This window comes from Geotrypetes seraphini, chromosome 2, assembly GCF_902459505.1.
Source record: "Geotrypetes seraphini chromosome 2, aGeoSer1.1, whole genome shotgun sequence".
Taxonomy (NCBI): Eukaryota; Metazoa; Chordata; class Amphibia; order Gymnophiona; family Dermophiidae; genus Geotrypetes; species Geotrypetes seraphini.
In genome coordinates, this window is record NC_047085.1 from 66346315 (window position 1) to 66367158 (window position 20844).

General features: G+C 45.6%; 1 protein-coding gene across 1 annotated transcript in view; it reads left to right on the plus strand.

The window, feature by feature from the left end:
• The window catches only part of ZNF706 (zinc finger protein 706), a 187577-nt gene extending 169289 nt beyond the window's left edge, over window positions 1-18288 (plus strand). Inside the window, exon 4 of the mRNA XM_033933115.1 lies at window positions 17137-18288. The gene's annotated coding sequence lies outside the window, so the exon portion shown is untranslated. The remainder of the gene's footprint in view (window positions 1-17136) is intronic.
• The last annotated feature ends 2556 nt before the right edge of the window (window positions 18289-20844 follow it).

The following is a 20844-nucleotide window of genomic DNA, read 5'->3' on the forward strand; positions in this document are numbered from 1 at the left end:
GTGCACTATGCGTTTTAGCGCACACAAAATATACACATGCGCTAACCGCTAACGCGTTCATAGACTAACATGCATGTGTTAGCGTTTAGCGTGTGATTAGAATGTGCTAATATTTAGCATAGTCCAATTCTTTAACCCCCAGATCTCAGCCCCCTACACCATTTTTCCCCTCTATAATTCAAAATATCTTGCATGATTTATCGCATATTTTATGGAAACTCTGCAGCCACACTCATCCAGTGTTCAGTTTTGGAGACCGTATCTGGCGAAAGACGTGAGAAGACTTGAGGCGGTCCAGAGGAGGGCGACGAAAATGATAGGAGGCTTGCGCCAGAAGACGTATGAGGAGAGACTGGAAGCCCTGAATATGTATACCCTAGAGGAAAGGAGAGACAGGGGAGATATGATTCAGACGTTCAAATACTTAAAGGGTATTAACGTAGAACAAAATCTTTTCCAGAGAAAGGAAAATGGTAAAACCAGAGGACATAATTTGAGGTTGAGGGGTGGTAGATTCAGGGACAATGTTAGGAAATTCTACTTTACGGAGAGGGTGGTGGATGCCTGGAATGCGCTCCCGAGAGAGGTGGTGGAGAGTAAAACTGTGACTGAGTTCAAAGAAGCGTGGGATGAACACAGAAGATTTAGAATCAGAAAATAATATTAAAGATTGAACTAGGCCAGTTACTGAGCAGACTTGTACGGTCTGTGTCTGTGCATGGCCGTTTGGAGGAGGATGGGCAGGGGAGGGCTTCAATGGCTGGGAGGGTGTAGATGGGCTGGAGTACGGTAAGTCTTAACAGAGATTTCGGCAGTTGGAACCCAAGCACAGTACCGGGTAAAGCTTTGGATTCTTGCCCAGAAATAGCTAAGAAGAAAAAAAAAAAAAAATTTAAATTGAATCAGGTTGGGCAGACTGGATGGACCATTCGGGTCTTTATCTGCCGTCATCTACTATGTTACTATGTTACTATGTTACTATCCAACTCTTCTCAATAGTATGGTCTATTTCCCGCAGAATCCTCAACCAGAAGCTACTAAATCTCCCATCCACTAAAGATCTTCACTATAAACAAGTTTTCCACTTCATGCTTACCTTCCTAGGAGTCAAAACTTGGAATGGCTTTACAGAAAAGACCAGAACTGAACCTTGCCACATCATCTTCTGAAGAAACTGTAAACCCATCTGTTCAATACTTAATCTCCTTTACCTTCTCTTCTCTCCCTTTCCCTTCCTCCCTTCTCTCCTCTTTTTCTCTCCCCTTCCTCTCCCTCTTACCTATCCACCTCCTCTCTCTCCCTCCTCTTTCTCTCACCTCTATACAGTCGCCTTGAACCTGTATAGGTATGAGCGATGCACAAATAGAAGATTAGATTAGATAATGTTTGCTAATAATATACCCTCTCTTTGAAGATTGCACCCCCCCCTCCCTTAACCAGCACTTCTGTTCCCAACCCCACCTGACTGGCTCTTCAGTCATACCACCTCCCTACCCGCTAATATGCACTTGTTTTTACCCCTGCCCAACAAGCACTTCGGTGCTACCACCTCCCCACCTGATGACTGGCACATTTGTCCCTCCCCCCTACCGACTGGCACTGTTCTTTCCGTCACAGTTCTTTTCCTGTCTGAAGCCGAGCCCAATGCTGTGTGTTGGGCTGGAGCAGGGCCTTGCATGGAGATAATAGAAAGCAGAAGAAAGCTATGCTGGCTCCTTTCCTTTCTGTGATTCTCGGAGAGAGCAGGAACTGGAAGGCCTTGATCATGCATAAATGCGCAAGGCCTGCTCCAGCCCAACACACAGCATTGGCCTCAGCTTCAGACAGGAAAAGAACTGTGCTGGTAAGAACAGTGTCGGTTGGCCGGGAGGAGGGACAGATGTGGCAGCCATCATGTGGTAGCACTGAAGTGCCCATCAGATAGGGGTGAAAACAAGTGCAGGTTAGTGGGCAGGGGGTTGTCATAGGACTGAAGTGCCGGTTGGATGGAGTTGGGAACAGACATGCTGGTTAGCAGGCGGGTGAGGGGAATGTAATCTTCGGAGGGAGGAAGCAAGAAAGATCAAAACTGGGGGGGAGGCACCACTGCCATGATGCACCTCTCACCCTTGCTACGCCACTGCACACTTTTATAAGAAGCTTGCACTTGCTTTCACAAAGTACATACTCTAAGAAGTTGCAACCCTCTTTAATAAGATGTACTCCTTTCACATTGTGCACTCCTTAATAAGAGGGAACTCTCTTTCATATTGTGTACCCCCTTTAAGAACAGTGACCTTTTTCTTAGATTGCACCCTCTTTAGAAAGAGTACATCTTTGTTTGTGTAGTACACACTCTTTAAGAAGAGAATACCTTTTTCACCTACTGGAAACTCTTTAATAAGCATCATCCTTTACATAGTTCATGGTTTCTAAGAAGAGTGTACTCTTTTTCACATGGTGCATTCTCTCTAAGATGAGTGCACCTCTCTCCCACAGAGCACATACTTTAAAACAAATGCAGACTTCTTAAGAAAAGTACTGTTTTTTCTCATAGTGCACACTTTTTAAGAGTGTGTTCTCTTTTATTATAGTGCACAGTCTGTAATAAGAAGCACCCTCTGTCACCTACTGCACACTCTAAATATTGCACTGCTTTCACTTATTGCTCTTTCTCATTGTACACGCTTTCAGTAGAGAGCACTCTTACAGAGCACACAGTTTTTAATAAGATGCATAATGCAGACTCTTTTATAAGATGCACCTTCTTTTACCGAGGTCACACTTTTTAAGAAAAGTGCACCCTCCATCACATGGTGTATTTGTGTATGTTCCTTCAAAAGATGCACTACTTTCAGTTTACATTGTGTGTCACTAGAAGTTTGGAACATTATTTGCTCTACCTCTGGAGGCGGTGTAGGTTAGTCTAATATGGACATTTAGCCCATGAGTCTTTTTTTACTGCATCTCTCTCTGTTAGCTAGAGGAGCCAATGATTTATAAACCTGTGAGTCTTTTATGACTTATTATGTATGACTTATTGTGTATGCAGTAACTTTGGTCTGCATTTGTCTGAGACTCATGTTAGTAACAAGATGACTGTTCCGTTCTTGTGGCAACAATGGTAAGCTTTCTCATGCCAAGTTTGGGAGTATATTAAAACGATGCACCATTTCTCACATAGTATACACTTATTAAGAGAATGCACCTCATTCCCAAAAATGCACTCTTTAAGACGTGTACACCCTGGTTTACATTTTGTTCATTTTTTAAGAATAATGCACCATCTTTCGCATAGTACATTTTCATTAAAGAAAGGGCACCTCTTTCACATACTGCACACTCTGATAGGATATACGCTTTCCCACTTAGTGCACATTCTTTATGAACAATGTACCACTTTCATATAGTGCCCACTCTTTAATAAGATGCACCATCTTTCACATACTGCACACTTTTTAAGAAATGTGAACCCTCTTTCATATACTGCACACTCTTTGATAAGATGCACCCTTTTCTACTTGGTGCACATTCTTTATGAATAATGCAACATAGTGCACACTCTTTAATAAGATGCATCTTCTTTCATATAGTGCACACCTTAAGAAGAGTTCACACACTTTAATAATATGTGCCTCATTCACAGAAAGAGTTCACTCTTTAAGAAGATGCATCCTGTTACATAGTGCACACTCTTGAAGAAGAGTGCACCTCTTTTGCATAGTGCACACTTTTTAAAAAGAGAGCACTCTATTTTTTCATACTGCCAGAGCTTTTTTTGTGCCGGTACAGTGCACCAGCACCTTTTTTTCCCCAGACCTGTCAATCTCCCGCTGAGAGACAGACAGCATCTACCCCCACCTCTACACTCGAGCAATGCAGCACTTCTGTCACCTGATCTCACACTCCCTTCTCTCTCCATGCCCTCTGCCATGTGCTGCAGTCCCATAAACCTGCAGGCAGCACTGGCAGTGTCAGCAATGTAACAGCTGCCCCAGAAGCCTTCTCTGTACAGTTACTTCCGGTTCCCACATAGACGGGACACTGTACATAGAAGGCTTCCAGGGCAGGCTGAAGGCAGCTCTTATATCACTGATGCTGCCGGCAGCCTGCAGGTTTGAAGGACTGCAGTGCAGGGTGGGAATGGAGAGAGAAAGGAAGGGTGATAGCAGTGGTCCCTGCGGGCATATAAGAGTGAGAGAGAGATGTAGCACCAGGGAGGGTAGGGAGAGATGCCAGACCATAGGGGGAGGGGAGTTGAGAAAAAGAAGTTGGACCCACAGGAAGAAGGGGAAGGAGGAGTGGGAGAAAGATGGGAAGCATGGGGGAGGGGAATTGGGGGGGGAGCAGAATCTGGGGTGGAGGAAAGAGAGATACAGTACCAATGGGGCAGGGGAGATAAGAGGGAGAGATACATTACTGACCTTAAGGTGGGAGTGCAGGAAAAAGGAGGAAAGAAGGGGAGAAACATGGGTACAGGGGGATGGATGGGGACAGAGAGCAGATACTGAACATGGGGGAATAGGGACATAGAGGGATGTGATGGATAGGAGAGATAGGAAGACAGAGGGAATAACGATGAACATGGAGAGAGAAAATGGCAGATAGACAGGAGATACTAGAAAGCTGAAGATAGATGGGACTGGGGGTATTTGTGTGGGAGAAGAGAAGAAGCAGAAGATGGATGGGGCTAGAGGATGTGAGTGGAGCGGAGGGAAAGGGAAAGGGAAAAGAGGTGCAGATGGATAGAGCTAGGGATTGTGGGTAGAGTGGAGGGGAATAAAGCAGAAGGTTGATGGAACTTTTGGGGGGATGGGGAAGGAGCAGAAGATGGATGGGATTAGGGGTAAAGAAGGAGAAGGGGAATAAAGCAGATGTCTAATGGGGTGACAGATCAGATATGACTAGGGTGTGTACTGGGGTGAGGGAAAAGGGGAACACAGAAAAAGATGACTAGGATTTGGTGATTGAATTGGGAGAGTGTTGGGGAGCAGGCAGGGAATTATGGACAGGAGAGATGGAGTGGGAATTTTGAAGGGCTAGTGAATACTTGGCAGTTTTAGGTATGGTTCAGGTATATTGATGAGTTGGAAAAATGAGTGAGGGTGTGAAATGAGGAATAAGAGAAGATGAAGAAAAGGGGATGATGTAGGGACTGAGACATAATGTGAATGACCTGAAGACTGGAGAGAGAATGAGAGACATTGAAAAAGGATGAGGGTACTGAGGAGGATCTCTGAAATAGTTGAAGGAGGTAGAATGGGGTTAAAAAGATGGGATATAGAGTAAGAGACATAAGTATGGCCTTGGAGGCAAGGGAAGAAAGATGAGATAGGGATAGAGCTGGGACTGACAGGGGTGATGAGAGGGTAGATGAAGGCTAAAAGAATGAGCACAGATGGTGAGGATGGGGGACTAAGGAAGTGGGTGAAAGATTGGGGGAGGGAGAGACAGAGGGAGTAATAGGAGTCCTGCAGAGGACATGAGAGAGAGAGAGAGCGAGCAAAAGCCATTAGGTAGATGAGAAATGAAACAGAGACTGTAGACAGAAAAGGAGATAAATGCAGAGAAAAGAAAAGTGGGAAAAAACGTTAAATGAAAGATCATTGCCAGAGAGATGTAGAGAAGGAAAGGAAGAAGACAAGAGGCAAGAGATGAAATGGAAAAGCCAACCTGTAAAAGAATTTAGGCGAAAACTGACATACTGAATGTGGAAGAGAAAAATAAAATGCTCTGACAACAAAGGTAGAAAAGAAAAAATTTATTTTTATTTAATACTTTTAGGGCCAGATTCTGTAAACAGTGCCTAAATCGGAAAAAGGGTATCGGCAACGTGTCAATCGTGCTTAGGCCTACTCTGACCTTAGGTGCCTGCTGTAGATGCGATTATGATGCCTACTCTAGTAGGTGCCTCCAGCACCTACTTTTATTTAACTACTGGTAGTTTTTATTTTGGTTTTAATGGTACAGTCAATTACCACCCCAATTAAAACAATTAAGTTAGGTGGTGGTAGGGCGCCTACCACTGCCTAACTTAGGGTGCCATTTACAGAATCAAGCCCTTAAAGTACTAAAATATGCTTGCTTTGTGAAATTTACATTTTTTTCTGGTTTTGTATTTTGCAGAGTACAAGAGAAAATACATGTCTGTTTTCTGTTTTTTTTTGGGGGGAGGTCTCCATTTCAGTTTTTGTCTGCATGTTTTTTGTGGTTCCCTATTTTGTATCACATGAGGATGTGTCCATGTTTTGAATGTTCAGCATGTAGTGTCTGTGTAGGCATAATGTAGGAATAGGGGGAGACCATAGAGGCCATGGCCTCCCCCACAATTGGCGGTCAACGGTTGGTGACATCCCTCGCACCTGTTTCCTGGTTTTATACTTTATATCTTCAGGGCAGCCACCGCGCAGCGTCAACAAGCAGACCTGCCCCGGAACCCTTCATTCTATTTCCAGGGGCAGGCCTGCTCATTGACACTGTGCAGCGGCTGCCCCAAAAATTTAAAGTACAATGTTGGGAGGAGGTAGGAGGTGGAGTTAGGAGCTGGTGACAGTGTTCCGCTGCCTATGTGTGTAGTAGGTAGGGTTGCCAGATTTTCCAATCGGAAAATCCGGACCCCTAGATCCTCCCCCAGGCCTGCCCAGTTCCGCCCATCCTCGTCCTGTAATGACCTAAACCCACCCCTGTCCCACCCTATCCATGCCTCCTGCTGCCTGTTCTTGTCGGACAGGGAGAAAGTCCACGCATCCCTGCCCGACACGATTTGAGGAGGCTTTTCAAAACTCAGACAAAGTGCCGGGTTTTGAAAAGCTGTCCAGATGCCCGGACATGTCCTCAAAAGGAGGACATGTCCGGAGAAATCCGAATGTCTGGTAACCCTATGTGTAGGAATCTGTAATAGTCCAACTTGTTTCAGTTTCCCAGTAGCAGGTATATTGGTGTTTTAGGGCCCAGTGCAGTATCTATAGCAATGTCTTCTAGTGTTGTTATGGTGATTTCAGTTGTCTGCATAAGATCTGAGTGTCTTTTTGTAGGGTTTTGTGTTATTTTTAAAAAGTGTCTGGTTCTATTTGAAAACAGGCTTTTGGGCAAGGGCCACCAAAGACAGCCCTAGTTATCACTCAAAATAAAAATAAAGATTCTCAACACCAGTGGTCTTCACATCTTCTATGCAGAGTCATGATGCAAACAAAACCCCATCTGCAGTGTCTGGCAGTGGAAGGAACATAAGCTGTTCCTGAGGTGAAATTGTATTAGAAACAATTTCTTTTTGCAAAACACGCTTTATGAGAATATGTCTTAGCTCTGCTTTATACCAACGAGGCACTCAAATTATTTCAAATACGCAGGGCTTTCAGTAACATCAATATTCATGCATGCCCCACTCTTATCAACAACATAAATTTCCTATTTCTTTCCTTCTTCAGACCTCAAAAGCTTAACTCATATCAAACTTTGTAGATATGAGAATGTGCAAAGCCCGCTTCCTCATCGTTCTTTTCATGAAAACATACTCTTCACTGTTCATTATAGCTTTGATCTCTCAAATATTCAGCACAAATCTTTTCAATTAAAAAATATATAGCTTCAAGGGCTCCATATTATGTTAATAATAATAATAATAATATAATAATAACTTTATTCTTCTATACCGCCATAGTTAGAAATGAGACAGACATGGGGGAAGCCATTGCTTGCCCTTAATCGGTAGCATGGAATGTTGCTACTCTTTGGGGTTTTGCTAGGTACTGGTGACCTGGATTGGCAACCGTGAGGACAGGCTACTGGGCTAGATGGACCATTGGTCTGATCCAGTAAGGCTGTTCTTATGTTCTTATACCAACAAGGGGCAGGGTAATGAGAGGTGTGGATTTTTATCTTTCAAAAAGCTGGCAACCCTACTTAAGTTTAGCAGTTACATGAATAATGCATCTGTCTATGTTCTAGTACTGTGACAGAGTTAGTGCTTCCTGATTCAGGCCATAGATAATGGCTCCGCTCTTAAGGCTGGCCCTATATGAGTCCCGGTACCTTTTTTCCTACAAAAACAAAACAAAACACTGCATAGTGCACACTTTTAAAGAATGCACCTTTTTCTCACAGCGCACACTCTTAAAGAATACACACTATTATCATCAAAATGCGTTAATTGAAAACAACAGCACTTCCTTCACATACATAGGGTTACCACATGGCTCCAGAAAAAGGAGGACAGATTGAGAATTTTACTTATGGATAGGAGAGATGGAGTGGGACCAGCCCATCCAGTAGGCACGACTAGGCAGTTAGCTAGGACAGCAGCTTGGAGGGGGCAGCTACAGTCAAAGCAGTGCAATAGTCCTGATAGCCACACAACATGAGAACCATCAGCCTGTACGTCCACTAACAGGAAGAGTGAGAATTTCCAAACAGCCCAATTACACAAGTAAATGGCTTTGGAAAATTGCCTTCATTAGGTATAAGCTAAATAAGAACATAAGAATAGTCTTTCTGAGTCAGACCAAAGGTCCATCAAGCTCAGTAGCCTGTTCTCACGGTGGCCAATCCAGGTCCCTAGTACCTGGCCAAAACCCAAAGAGTAGCAACATTCCATGCTACTGATCCATGGCAAGCAGTGGCTTCCCCCATGTTCAGGAAATTGGCCAAACCTTTCTTAAAACCAGCTACGCTCTTACCACAACCCATCAATGCGTTCCAGAGCTTAACTATTCTCTGAGTGAAAAAATATTTCCTCCTAATGGTTTTAAAAGTATTTCCCTGTAACTTCATTGAGTGTCCCCCTAGCCTAATATTCAAATGGACTATGTCCAATTATGTATTTTTACAAGATTGTTTTGAGAGACATTGCTGTGAGGTAATTATGATTGTTGAATTTATCAAAGTCTCAGTGGGATGCCATAAAGTAAATTGAGGGGTCACAAGGCTGAAGATTCATCTAGTACACCTAATACTCTTGCATTGGCTCAGGAACTTAACTCAGATCTCCTATATACAGTGCAGTACACTGCCACTTAGCCATCAGGCTAATAGCTAAAGCTAATGCCTGAAATTTTTAAGAATATGATGTCTCGCTATCAACCAAGAAGGTCCCTGCATTCTGCATGTGCTGTATTGTTGAAAACAAAAGCCAATCCTAAACATGTAGATACGAACGCTGTGACCTTTACATGTGCAAGAGTTAAGTTGTAGAATGGCCAAATTTGAAAATGTGGAGAGAGTAGTTCTTCTAGGAAAATGTTGAAGACTCAAGTATTTGTTAATGCATTTTTCTGAACAATTGATTCATATTATACTGAAGTCATGCTGTACTGTATATTTTTATTTTATCTTCTTATTTTGTATAGACTTAACATTTTATGTTTGTAACACCTTGTGAACCATTTTGGACAAAAACAGTATAGAAATTTTTTTAAATAAATAAATAAGATATTTTAAAAGAGCCTCAAGCCATACAGACAGCAAGTTGGAATATAATCAGTTTAATCAACATAAACAAGATGTACTGAATGCTCTTAAGTACATAAGTACATAAGTAGTCGCCTCCGCTGGGGCAGACCAGAGGTCCATCCAGCCCAGCGGTCCGCTCACGCGGCGGCCCATCAGGCATATTGCCTGAGCAGCGGTCCCTGACTAATTTTATACCTACCTCTATACTTATCTCTAAACCTTCCACTACTCTTATCTGTACCCCTCAATCCCTTTGTCCTCCAGGAACCTATCCAGGTCTTCCTTGAAACCCTGTACTGTGCTATTTCTTATCACGGCCTCCAGAAGGGTGTTCCATGTGTCCACCACCCTCTGTGTGAAAAAGAATTTCCTTGCGTTTGTTTTAAACCTGTCCCCCTTCAATTTCATCGAGTGACCCCTTGTTCTTGTGGTTTCTTTCAAATTGAAAAATCTGTCCTTGTCAACCTTTTCGATGCCCCTCAGGATCTTGAAGGTCTCTATCATATCTCCTCTGAGTCTCCGCTTTTCCAGGGAGAACAGCCCCAGCTTCTTCAGTCTGTCAGTGTATGTAAGGTTTTCCATACCCTTAATCAGTTTAGTTGCTCTTCTCTGGACTCCCTCAAGCATTGCCATGTCCTTTTTGAGGTACGGTGACCAGTACTGTACACAGTATTCCAGATGCGGGCGCACCATAGCCCGGTACAGTGGCAGGATGACTTCCTTCGTTCTGGTCGAGATACCCTTCTTAATGATACCTAACATTTGGTTTGCTTTCCTCGAGGCTGTGGCGCACTGTGCCGACGCCTTCAATGTCGTGTCTACCATCACTCCCAGGTCTCTTTCCAGCTTACTGACCCCTAGCATTGATCCCCCCATTTTGTAAGTGAACATCGGGTTCCTTCTCCCTATATGCATGACCTTGCATTTCCCTACATTGAAGCTCATTTGCCACTTTTTCGCCCATTCTTCCAGTGTCGTAAGATCCCTTTGGAGATCCTCGCAATCTACCGTGGTTTCAACCTTGCTGAATAGTTTGGTATCATCTGCGAATTTGATGACCTCGCATTTTGTTCCCGCCTCCAGGTCGTCAATGAATATGTTAAACAGGAGCGGTCCCAGCACTGACCCTTGAGGAACCCCGCTCGTGACCCCTTGCCAGTCCGAGTAGTGGCCCTTTACACCAACTCTCTGCTTCCTGTCTGCCAGCCAGTTTTTGATCCATCGGTGGACCTCCCCTCGCACCCCGTGATTCCATAGCTTCCTGAGCAACCGCTCATGTGGTACCTTATCGAAGGCTTTCTGGAAGTCTAGGTAAATTATGTCTATGGGTTCACCTTTGTCCACCTGGTTATTTACCCCCTCAAAGAAGTACAACTAGTTTGTGAGGCACGACCTACCCTTGCAGAACCCATGCTGGCTCGACCTTAGTTGTCCATTTTTTTCGATATGATCACAGATGCTGTCCTTAATCAGCGCCTCCATCATCTTTCCCGGGACCGATGTGAGGCTTACCGGCCTATAGTTTCCCGGGTCGCCCCTTGAACCCTTCTTGAAGATGGGCGTGACATTAGCTATTTTCCAGTCCTCCGGGATCTCTCCAGTTTTTAGGGATAGGTTGCATATTTGCTGAAGTGTCTCTGCTATTTCATTCCTTAATTCCTTGAGCACCCTTGGGTGAATGCCGTCCGGACCTGGCGACTTGTCGCTCTTTAGCTTGTCTATCTGCCTGAGGACATCCTCCTGGCTCACCTCTAGTTGGACCAGCTTGCTATCTTGATCTCCATTTTCTATTTCCTCTGGTTCCGGAATGTTGGATGTGTCCTCCCTCGTGAAGACCGACGTAAAGAAGTCATTTAACTTGTCAGCTTTCTTTTTCCTCCCTCACTACTCCCTTTCTATCCCCATCATCCAAGGGCCCCACTTCCTCCCTTGCTGGTTGCTTTCCCTTTACGTACCTGAAGAATGATTTGAAATTTTTTGCCTCTCCCGCTAGTCTCTCTTCATATTCCCTCTTTGCTCTCCTAACCACTCGGTGGCACTCCTTCTGGCTTTCCTTGTGTTCCTTTTGGTTGGCCTGCGTTTGGTCCTGTTTCCATTTTTTGAACGATGCTTTCTTGTCACTGATTGCCTTTTTTACAGCAGCCGTTATCCATGCTGGGTTCTTTATTCGATTTTTCTTGCACTCTTTTCTGAACCTGGGGACGTACAGGTTCTGTGCTTCGTGCACCGTACGCTTGAGCAGGGTCCAGGTGCTTTCTACGGACTCTATCTTCCTTGTGCTGCCGTTGAGTTTCTTCCCCACCATTTTCCTCATTGCATCATAATTCCCTTTTCTGAAGTTGAGCGCTGTTGTTGTGGTTCTTTTCACCCTGGATGATCCCAGTTCTAGTCTGCACTGGATCATGTTATGATCGCTGTTCCCCAGTGGGTCTAATACTGCTACTTCCTTTGCAGGTCCCCCCAGTCCACTGAAGATTAGATCAAGAGTAGCTTCTCCTCGTGTAGGTTCCGTGACCAGCTGTTCCAGGAAACAGTCCCTCATGGCTTCCAGGAATTTGGTCTCTCTCACGCAACTTGAGTGCCCGATACTCCAGTCTATCCCAGGGTAGTTGAAGTCCCCCATCACCACCACACTTCCATTCTTGCATACCTGCCGCAGTTCAGTCTCAAGGTCCCGGTCGATTTCTTCCGATTGGCCAGGCGGACGATAGTATAGACCCAATTTGATGTCTGCTCCAGATCCTCCTGGTAGCTTAACCCATATTGATTCCAAGCCTTCCGCCCTTACTGCTGTTTCCATTTTGGTTGAGGGTATGGAGTCCTTTATGTATAGCGCTATTCCTCCACCCTTCTTGTGTGTCCTGTCTCTCCTGTAAAGTTTGTACCCTGGTATGACCACATCCCATTTATTGTCATCAGCCCACCACGTTTCTGTGATTCCAATTATGTCCAGGGCTTTTTGACTGGCTATAATTTCCAACTCTCCCATTTTGGCCCTGAGGCTCCTCGCATTTGTGTAGAGGCAATATAGGTCCTGATTTGTCGCCCGCCCTGCTGTTTTCTTTCCATGGCTCGGCGCTCCCACCTGGCTTGCCTTTACTCGGTCATCCACCTCCCGTGGCGTGTCCGTTCTGCCCCCAGCCAGTATCCCCTTTTTTGGATGGTCCCCTGGCTCCCATTGTTCTCTTTCATCCATGCCTGTTAGATTCGTTTGGGCACTGGGCCCCTGCATTGCATCTGTGGGCCCTTTTTCTGAAGATTTACACTCAGTCCCTTTGTCCAAAAGTTTCCTCCCAGTCCCTTTGTCCAAAAATTTCCTCTCAGTGCCTTTGTCCAAGATTTTCCTCTCAGTCCCATCTGTGGGTCCTTTTTCTGAAGGTTCCCACTCAGCCCCTTTGTCCAAAAGTTCCCTCCCAGTCCCTTTGTCCAAAAAGTCCCTCTCAGCCCCTTTGTCCAAGAGTTCCCACTCGGTCCCTTTGCCCAAAAGTGTCCCCTCAGTCCCTTTGTCCAAGAAGCCCCTCATAGTCCCTTTGCCCAAGAATTTCCTCTCAGTCCCTTTGTCCAAAAGATCCCACTCGGTCCCAAGCTCTCTTTTGCAATGTCCTTGCTCAGTATCATTTTTTGATACCAATGTCCGGTGTGTCGAGGCCAGATCGACTTCCGGCTTTCCCCTACTCCTCAGTTTAAAGCTAGGTCTATGGCGTTTTGGATGTTTCTTGCCAGCTGCCTCGTCCCAGCTGTGCTCAGGTGCAGTCCATCTCTCCTGTAGAGCTTGTTCTTCCCCAAGAAGGTCGTCCAGTTTCGAACAAAGTGGAATCCCTCCTCCTCGCACCATCTCCTCAGCCATCCGTTCATTACTTGTAGTTCGCTCTGTCTCCTTGCGTCTGCTCTCGGTACTGGCAGGATCTCCGAGAAGGCTATCCTCTTTGATCTCAGCTTCAGTTTCCGCCCCAGGATCCTGAACTGCTCAGTCAGTGTAGTCCGGTTGAAATTTTTCCTGCTGACGTCGTTGGTTCCAATGTGGATTACAACTGCCGTCTCCTCTGTCTCGGCTCCCTCCAGGATTCTTTCAATTCTGCTGATGACGTCCGTTGTTCTTGCCCCCGGGAGACATGTCACTAGTCGGTCCTCCCTCCCTCCGGCAATGTGACTGTCCACTTCTCGCAAGATTGAGTCTCCCACTACAACAGCAGATTTCCCCTTCCTCAGATGTCTCTCTGGTCTCAGGTCCGTGTCCTCCGGGCTCTGCTGGATCTCCGCTGGTCCTTCCGCCAGGTCCTGTTGGGTACCATCATCTGCATTTTCAGACCCTACGCAAGGTCCCACTCCCATGGTGTTTGGTGGATCCTGACCTCCAGCTGCCGGTTCCCGTCTGATACGCTGGTGGTCCTGTGCCTCTGCCATCTGCCAGGCCTCCTCTATGAACTTCTCGAGCTCTCTGACTTGTTCTGTGATGTGGCTCTCTCTGGTAGTATCCTCCGTTTCCCCACACTGTTCCTCTATGGTGCAGAGTCCCTCCAGCTCCTGGACTCTAACCTGCAGCCTTCCGACCTCCCTCTTCAGGCTATCCAGTTCCTGGCATCGATTGCATATGTATGCCCACCTCCCAGAGGGGAGGTAGTCATACATATGACATGCGATGCAGTATACTGGGTAGCTCTGCTGGATTCCTGCAGCCTCCATTTCTCTGTTTTCTTTCCTGTGTTCTGTAAGAGAAGAGAGAGAAAGAGAATGAGAATGAATAGTGAATAAATTAGAGAAAATGTACCTCAGGAATTTCTCTACTGGGCTGCAGCGCGCCGAACGGCTGCGCGCCGTTGGCTCCCTGCCTTTTAAGGGGGAGCCCGGCTGAAGCCGCTGACACGATGTGGGTGGGCGGAGCTAGCTCTCGCCCGACCCTGGCTCACCGCGTCCCCCTCGCCTTCCTCCTCTCCTGCTCGCTGCCGCTGGAATCGGCAGCGAGCCCTGTAGGTTCTGCCCTTGCCTGCCTGCCTCCTTGCCTGGTGTAGTTCTCCTGGCTGCGGCTCCCTGCCTTTTAAGGGGGAGCCCGGCTGAAGCCGCTGACGCGATGTGGGTGGGCGGAGCTAGCTCTCGCCCGCCCCTGGCTCACCGCGTCCCCCTCGCCTTCCTCCTCTCCTGCTCGCTGCCGCTGGAATCGGCAGCGAGTCCTGTAGGTTCTGCCCTCGCCTGCCTGCCTCCTCGCCTGGTGTAGTTCTCCTGGCCGCGGCTCCCTGCCTTTTAAGGGGGAGCCCGGCTGAAGCCGCTGACGCGATGTGGGTGGGCGGAGCTAGCTCTCGCCCGCCCCTGGCTCACCGCGTCCCCCTCGCCTTCCTCCTCTCCTGCTCGCTGCCGCTGGAATCGGCAGCGAGCCCTGTAGGTTCTGCCCTCGCCTGCCTGCCTCCTCGCCTGGTGTAGTTCTCCTGGCCGCGGCTCCCTGCCTTTTAAGGGGGAGCCCGGCTGAAGCCGCTGATGCGATGTGGGTGGGCGGAGCTAGCTCTCACCCGCCCCTGGCTCACCGCGTCCCCCTCGCCTTCCTCCTCTCCTGCTCGCTGCCGCTGGAATCGGCAGCGAGCCCTGTAGGTTCTGCCCTCGCCTGCCTGCCTCCTCTTTTTTATGATTTCAAAACTATAAAAAACAAAGAAAACAAATCCATCATCTTCCTCCATGGCTACCTTCATGTTGAAATTTGCATCACTTAATTTTCAGGTGTGTGGTTTCTAGTGCCCTCCATCACATAAAAATGATGCTAGTTAACACTCCAAAGTAAGAGATCAAATTTGAGAAGATTAATGCAGAGACATTCACTTAAAAAAAAAGATGTTTAAAAATTCCTGAAAGGAAATTTTATGTTATCTCTATGGAAACCAGCCCTAGATACTGCTCTGAATGTTTCTATGGGTTTCAGTTATGAGGCAGAGCTTAATGGAACTTACTGGAACTGATTTTCTGTAAAAAAAAAAAAAAGTGTATGTATGTGTATGTATGGTGTGATGTGTGTGTATGTATGTGTGTGTGTGTGTGTGCATATGTGTGTGTGCATGTGTGTTAAAGGCAATTGTTAAATTATGTGATAACCAGAACAGAGGTAGTGAAATACAACATATGTACTCGTACATCCCCTTTTGGATAATTCGGCCATGCATACTGCAGCACTTGGCCTTTAGTCATGTGACAGCCACGAGGTAAGAAACATGGAAGCTCCATTCCAAGATTGCACTATTGAAGAACAATGTGCAGTAGTGCACTTTCTTTGGCCAGAGAGAGTGAAACCTGTGGAAATTCACTGTCAGATATTGACTCAGTATGGACATAGTAGCATGAATCAACAAAAGGTATATGAGTGAGTAAAAAAGTTTAAAGTGGAAAGAAGGTGTAACAGATGAAGGTCGTTCTATTCGCCCATCAGCATTGCACGCACAAGAGCACATTGACAGGGTGGATACCTTGATTAGAGAAGACTGACGGATAACGTGTCTCAATTGGCTGCAGATTTGGATATCAGCTGTGGATCTGCATTTGCCATAATGCATGATGATTTGGGATACAGGAAAGTCTGCACACGATGGGTTCCCAAACAGCTTACTGATCTGCAGAAGCAACAGCGTGTGGAGGTTGCGATCCACTTCCTGAGATGGTATGAAGAAGATCCGAGTATTCTGGAGAGAATTGTCACTGGACATGAGACATGGATGCATCACTGCGACCTGGAGAACAAAAGACAAAACATGATGAAGTAAAGGAAGCAGTGCTCACCTGGTTTCGGGAGCAGCTGAAAAACTTCTCTGCAGGAATGCAGAAGCTAGTTGGATGAAACAACAAATGAATCAGTGATATGTTCAATTGCTCACAATTACTTCTATTAAAGGTGTTAAATGTATTTTGCCTTTACTTTTTGATTTACCCTCAAATATATACTCGAATATATAGCAACAGCACAATTGACAAGGGGAAAAAATGAAAATGAAAAAAAATACTGAGCACAGTATTCAGCTAGAATATCTCTAAGGCAGTTCATATTCACCCAATGGTAGTTAGATACCAGCTAAATTAGACCTGGATATTCAGTGCTATGCTTTATCTGGGCACTGAAACTGAATATCTGAGTCCCTGGTGACTCTTAGAAGTTATCCAAATAGCTACCTAAATAGCTAACCAGCAATATAGGGTGTTCTCACTATTCGTGCATATGTGATTTGCGGTTTTCTGCATTTGCAGAGATGATTTTTTTTTTTTTTTTCTCTCTTTCCTATTCTATCATTATTATAAAATTGCTGTTTTGCTCTTAGGTACCTTTAGTTTAGTCAGTGGTTCCCAACCCTGTCCTGGAGGAACACCAGGCCAATTGGGTTTTCAGGCTAGCCCTAATGAATATGCATGAAGCAAATTTGCATGCCTATCACTTCCATCATATGCAAATCTCTCTCATGCATATTCATTAGGGCTAGCCTGAAAACCCGATTGGCCTGGTGTTCCTCCAGGACAGGGTTGGGAATCACTGGTTTAGATAATGAGCCCAATGTGCCTATTGCATTAATTTTGTAATGTTATATTATGTGTTTTTACTCTTTTTAAATTTGTAAAGCCGCTTTGACCTTTTGCATTAAGCGGGATATCAAATGTACAAGAAACATATATATAACCAACAAATCACCTATTGGACTATTTGCAGACATGCATATTTTAAAACAAGTTCTTTCTTTCACTTTACAGGTGTTTATATATCGGAACTGAAAGTTGTGGAGTCACTGGTGGTACTAGTCTGTTGGTGAAGTGGCCATCCTTTCTCCAGAAAATGGCACCAAAGCATCTTGCAAGCAAGTTTCAAGCTAGCATTCATATGCACAAAAAATCTGTGATGTGCCTTAGTGATAAAATACATGTGTTAGACAAGCTCCGTTTGGCATGTTTGTTACTGCAACACTCCGATACATCCAGCAAAAGGAAGAAGATATTTGCTGATCTGTTCATGAGGCCACACCAGAAAGTACTGGGGGGAGGGGTCTATTATAATAAAATATTGAATGAATGTTGGATTCTTATGGTTGTATGGAGCTTTCAGAGCTCTGGCTCCCCTTGACGATGATTGTTTAATCTATGTTATTTGCCTTGATATGATTTTTGTTGTTGTATACTTCAATAAAAACCGTTTGAAAATAAAAGGACATCTGTGGCCCATTATAGAAGAAGCACTAAATACCAATTTCAGGGCCCTGCTGAAATCAGGTGTAATTCCCGTCACCCAGTTTTGAGTGCATATTCCCGGTGCACGCATATTTTAGGAACGATCCTAACCCACACATGCATTTCCCATGGTCACACCCTCTTTTCATTTGTACACAACGGGATTTCAGCACACATTCTTACAGAATAGTATATAGCAAGATATGCACTCAAATTCAAAATGATGCCAATTAGCACCCAATTATAGGCATTATTTAGCTCATTAGCCAATTTTGTTGGGCACACATCTTGGATTGGTACCCGATTCTGGGCGTCATATATAGAATTCATGGGTAAAGGGACCATTCTATAACTGGATGCCGCAATATAGGTGCCTAGATGCAGCGCATTAAGCACAAATTCTATAACAAAAATCTGGGCAGAAAGATTATTTTATAGAATACTAGTATAAATCGGCATCAATCCGGACAATTTTCAAAGCTTAAACAATCTGCCCTGCCTCCCCTCTTGCAACAATGTAGCCTCCCTCAACGGTACTCAGAGACTCCTCCCTATTGTAAAAGTTTTTCCACCAATACTTCCATTTGATGTAACTTTTCCCTATGTTGTTACATAGGCCTCCTCCTCAATGTATTGTAACTGCTTCCCCTCTCGCATCAATACAGTGGCATAGTAAAGGGGGGAGGGCAAGGGGGGCAGTCCGCCCCAGGCACCATGTTGGTGTGGGCGCCGGCACCCCTCCTCCTCTATGCCCTCTCTGCCTCTTCCCACTCCTCCCCTCGCCATATGTGCCCCCTTCCCTTCCCCCATACCTCTAGTTGTTCACCACCACAAGCAACAACTTCAATGTGTTCCTCATGACTGCATCAGCTCTCCCACTGACATCACTTCCAGTGCCTCACATAGGAAGTGACATCAGAGGGAAAGCCAACATGGTTGCGAGAAGCACGTTGAAGTTACTACTCATGGAGGTGAACTAGAGGTACAGGGGAAGGGAAGGGGGCACACATGGGGCAGGGGGAATTGGGGAAGAAGTGGGGGGCAGAGACAAGGGTGTGAGAGGGGTGCCTCCACCCTGGATGCCTCTCACCCTCGTCTCACCACTGCATCAATGTAACCCTCCTCCACAATATTTTTTTTGCAACTCTCTCCCTTTTTATGACAGCTCTACCTTCTCCTTCTATGTGATGTAACTTTTCCCCATGATGTCGCATGGGCCTCTTATCTTGCAAATCACCTTGAACCTATTCTGGAGAAGTGTGATTAAGAAATCCAGATTAGATTAGATTGGTATATTCAGCGGCATGTAACCAAAGAGTGCCACTGAATATTCCCACAAACTACCTAACCAAAAAGTGAGCAGGTCAGGGACGTTGCTGGGGGAGGCACAGGGGGAAGAGCCTGGGATTAGTCAGGTGTTGGCAAAATTCAGTGCCGGCACCCACATAGCTATGCAGCCTAATTTAGGACAGCTCAAAAGTTGCCCTAAATTAGCTGCTTACCTATGCAGAAGCCAGCATATGTATAACTATTTTTACTTGCAAAAACCTGCCCGATCCCCCTCCCAGCTTCTCTAGTAGCCTCCCAGGCTGTGATGCTCTCCTACTTCTTGTTTCCATCCCCCAAATGTCTAAGTAGGCTCCCCTGGGTCTATCTGTCTCCCTAGTGGTCCAGCAGGGATCATTGGGGGCAGGAGCACAGCCCATTTGCAGCTCCATTTCAAAATGGTTTCTGCAACCTCTCATGGCAGCTAGTGGAACTTCGTGTAGTACCACAAACTGCCATTTTGAAATAAAGCTGCAAGGGGCAGGAGTGAGGAGGCTGTGCTCATTCTCTTAAAAACCCCTGCGGGACCACCATGGAGACAGGTTGGCCCAAGGAGCCTACCTAGACACTGGGGGGAGGGTGGGGGGCAGGAGGGATTTTACAAGTAAAAATAGTTAAGTGGGTGCCGGCCCCATATTCAACTGGATAGCTGCATAGCTCTTATATAGGGTTGCCAGATTGCCTCTTAAAAACAAAAAACAGGACATTCTACTCCAAGCCACGCCACATTCTGCCTCCAGTCCTACCCCATTCCGCCCCAGCCCCGTCTCCACATGAGCTCAGAGCTGCATTTGGAAGGCCTCTGACAATGCGCAGATGTCAACTTGATGACATCATTGTGTTGACGTCCAGGCGTTCACAAAAACTTCCACACATGGTCCCAAGCTCAGGGACTTCCAAAACCCATACAAATTGCAGCTGGTCTAATGCAAGATTGTCTCTACTTCAGAAAGCAGGCAAAAGCCTGGCTCATCTCCCTAAGCCCTCTTTTCATAGAAACATGATGGCAGATAAAGGCCAAATGGCCCATCTAGTCTGCCCATCCGCAGTAACCATTATTTTCTCTCTCCAAGAGATCCCACGTGCCTATCCCAGAACCTTTTCAATTCAGACACAGTCTCTGTCTCCACCACCTCTTCTGGGAGACTGTTCCATGCACCTACCACCCTTTCTGTAAAAAAAAGTGTTTCCTTAGATTACTCCAGAGCTTATCACCTCTTAACTTCATCCTATGCCCTCTCATTGCAGTTTCCTTTCAAATGAAAGAGACTTGACTCATGCGCATTTACATTACGTAGGTATTTAAATGTTTCTATCATATCTCCCCTCTCCCGCCTTTCCTCAAAAGTATACAGATTGAGATCTTTAAGTCTGTCCCCATATGCCTCATGATGAAGACCACATACCATTTTAGTAGCCTGACTCCATCCTTTTTATATCTTTTTGAAGGTGCGGCCTCCAAAATTGTATACAATATTCTAAATGAGGTCTCACCAAAGTCTTATACAGGGGCATCAATACCTCCTTTTTCCTACTGGCCATACCTCTCCCTATGCAACCTAGAATCCTTCTAGCTTTCACCGTCACCTTTTCAACCTGTTTGGCCACCTTAAGATTATCACATACAATCACATACAAGTGCCGCTCTTCTGTTGTGCACATAAGCTCTTCACTCCCTAATCTGTACCGTTCCCTCGGGTTTTTGCAGCCCAAAAGCATGACCTTGTATTTCGTAGCATTAAATTTTAGCTGCCAAATTTCAGAGCATTCTTCAAGCTTCGCCGGGTCTTTCTTCATGTTATTCAAACCATCCGAGCTGCTTATAACTCCTAGCTCTTACCAATGTCTGTTTTTTCATTCCCTCTGTGAGAAATTTCCTAACCCCTATTTGTCCCATTTGACTGTTTTGTT